At 38.5% G+C, this 3,164-nt stretch overlaps 1 long non-coding RNA gene across 1 annotated transcript; it reads left to right on the top strand.

Moving 5' to 3' along the window:
• The first annotated feature begins 707 nt into the window (after window positions 1-707).
• LOC110921698 lies at window positions 708-2,873 on the top strand. The gene is made up of 6 exons (XR_002582545.2): window positions 708-728; window positions 1,347-1,574; window positions 1,654-1,785; window positions 1,865-2,016; window positions 2,179-2,394; window positions 2,520-2,873. It is a non-coding gene; the product is annotated as an uncharacterized LOC110921698 (long non-coding RNA).
• The last annotated feature ends 291 nt before the right edge of the window (window positions 2,874-3,164 follow it).

Raw genomic sequence — 3,164 nt, 5'->3', positions numbered from 1 at the left:
ATTAATCGGGATTAACGAGCATTAAACAGATATAATTGCGATTAGTTGTAATTAATCGAAAATTAATCCAGAATAACTGGTGATTCATCAAGGATTAATAGGCGCCTAGTCTAGGGGTGCTAAACGGGTCATGTTCGCGGGTTGGCGGGTTCAACCCGACCCAAACCCGTAAATTTTAGACGAACCCGAACCCAAAAATCGTTTCATACATATGAACCCGAACGTCACCCGAATATTCGCAGGCTAACCCGAACCCAATCCGTTCAACCCGACCCGAACCTGACCCGTTTAGCTAAATGGGTTGGCGGGTTCAACTTGAAACTGATACGAACCCGTTTAAGCTAAACCCAAACCCGTAAATTTCGTGTTAGGTTCGTGTCTTATTTTTGGATCGTGTCAGAAATTCACACCCCTAACCTAGTGAGGTATACATCACTTAAAAATGTTTTAGTTTACCATTTTATTATATAACTTAAAAACTTTTCATAACACATTCTCAATTATCAATTCCCACCTTTTCCTCTTCTCTACATTACACGAACTCAGTTCCCACCTCTTCATCTTCTCTACATTACACGAACCCACATAAACCCTACACCTCTCATCCTTCAGCAAGTTGGATCTTTTGTTCACCGGTCGCTGCTCGTTTGCTCACCACTAGTCCCATCGGTGGTCTTGTATCCAAGAATCAGCAGGGCTCGTTCCTAATATTGCATTTGAAGCACAAGGTTTGTGTTTCTGATTTTATTTTATTTCTTGAACTTATGTTGTTTAGTTCTATGTTTGAAGCCGTAATTTGATATTTTGAAATGTGAAGCACTAGTTACTAGTTTATGCATTGATACAACAGTTGTAGTTGTTATCTATTGATGAGAATACTTTAGTTAGAGTGTTATCTGTAATGGATTGGGATCGTTAATGATCAAAGTGTTGTGGGTAGTTATTGTTGTTTTCAGTGTTTGTTTTGGTTCGGGTCGGAACGGGTTCGGGTCGGAACGGGTTAAACCCACACACACTTTTATCGAAACGGACCATGCTTGTGTCACGGGTTTAAGTTGTTACTAAGCACTGGAGACATCGAATGCCTAATTCTGTCGCATAAATCGGCCAATCCATCCTTCGGATCTGGTCGTGATCAGGACATGTAGTCACGTCGGACGTCTTGCCTTCGTCGGATCTCAAGGCTATACCGTTGATTGACTCCTCCCGCCACCGAAACAGTGGCGGTCTCCTGTTGCAAACACCACCACCATCCTCTGTTTTCGTCGTTTGGGCTACCGGGTTAAACCCACACACACTTTTAGCGAAACGGACCATGCTTGTGTCACGGGTTTAAGTTGTTATAGACCCGTTGGAGGTGGGATCTGGCAAGCGAGCAACTCATATATGAAGGGTTTATTAACGTGCTAAAGACACGTTATAGTGACATAATGAGGCATTTGAGAATAACCTCCACAATGATGGCATCACGCGTCCGAGAAGATATGGATCCAAATAATTATCTACAATTTGACATAATTCGTGATTATCCGCCTCATTCAATGTCTCTTGAAGTATGGCGTGCATTATGTAGGGTAAGCGAGTTAGTACCTTTTTTGTCTTATTATTGCCTTTAACATATGATACACACATACACATACACACTCTTTATAGCGTTGGAACACACCTGGTTGGCTTAACAAGTCCAAGAGTGGGTCCAGAAACCGCAGGAGCGGTAATATGAATGGGAAGTCATCGCGACACACAGGTGGATCAATGGGATATGCTGAGCGTCATGCCCGAATGGTAAGCTAATCATACAGATAATCTTAAGTAATTGGTTTTACTTGAACATTTTACATTAACTGCACTCTATTTTATGTAGAAAAGGAAAATGAACGCGGAACCCAATTTTAAACAAATTTTTCTGAAACCCATCTCACTAAAGAATGCAAACAAAAATTATGGGACGGGGACATTGACATATATAACTTGAAGGAATTGAAGTTTTGTACGAAACGAGCCGAAAAAGTATATGTAAGTTATTTTTATTATTTGAGTATTTTTTTGCTGTTGTAGTTAACTCTTATTATTTTGGGATTTTAACATATATCCCCTTATTAAGACCCTTTATGACATATTTACCCAACCTTAGCGTATCTATTGCAGTTACAATCACATTGTTTTGATAAATTGTAGGGGGATTATTTGAGGGCGATGGAAGATGTTTACGGGCCGAACTTCAGCGAGTATCCAGATGACCCTGCGGTGTGGGCACGTGTGATTGGAGAAGGTCGCACGCGTCGTGTATATGGGATAGGATCTTCGGATCTACAATACTTGATGACCGGGACATGTTCTTCTTCTGCCGGGTCTGCACCATCGCAAGCAGACTACCAACGGTCTCAAGAAGAGGTATCTTTATTACCATTTCGTATTACTAAATGTTAAAAATGTTGGTTCTTTTCTTTTGCCTCAAAACATTTCTTTATATAATGTATTTACTAATTATAACTATATATCTTTTAACAACTTTTTAGGCTCAAGTTATGCGAACCCGAATGGTTGATCTTGAAGCTAAGGTTCAAGAAGAAAGGAATCTACTTGTATCTCGTTTTGAAGAAGAAAGGGATCTACTTGCAACTCGTCTTGACGATGAATGGAAGGCAAGGGAAGAACTTCAAAAACAACTTCAAGATTTTATGAAGAATTGGCGTCCTCCCTCTAATTAGTTCTAGTTTTTTATATCTTTTTGGAATTACGTTGAATTGTATTAGCTTACGGTTTAAACATACTGGAACTTGCGTTGTAACGCATGATTTTTGAATTTATGTCATTGTAACTTCGGTGAATTTTGTAAAACAGGTTTTTGGTATTGCAGATTATTTCTGGAATTTTTTGCTAGAAAAATGCAGAAATATTATTTATTTTTTTGCAGTTTTTTTATTTAATAAATTAGGTCGTAGGAAATTTGTAACAACACTTCTTATTTATTTGTTGAAAATGGGTAACAAAAAATACTCAGTTTCCTAGGAAATTTGTAACAACACTTCTAACTTATTTGTAGAAAATGGGTCACAAAAAATACTCAGTTTCCTCGAAAATTTGTAACAACACTTCTAACTTATTTGTAGAAAATGGGTCACAAAAAATACTCAGTTTCCTCGGAAATTTGTAACAACACT

The sequence above is a fragment of the Helianthus annuus genome, chromosome 16, assembly GCF_002127325.2.
Source record: "Helianthus annuus cultivar XRQ/B chromosome 16, HanXRQr2.0-SUNRISE, whole genome shotgun sequence".
NCBI classification, from domain to species: Eukaryota; Viridiplantae; Streptophyta; class Magnoliopsida; order Asterales; family Asteraceae; genus Helianthus; species Helianthus annuus.
The sequence above is the reverse complement of the archived record's forward strand: the minus strand, read 5'-3'. Positions and strand labels throughout refer to the sequence as shown.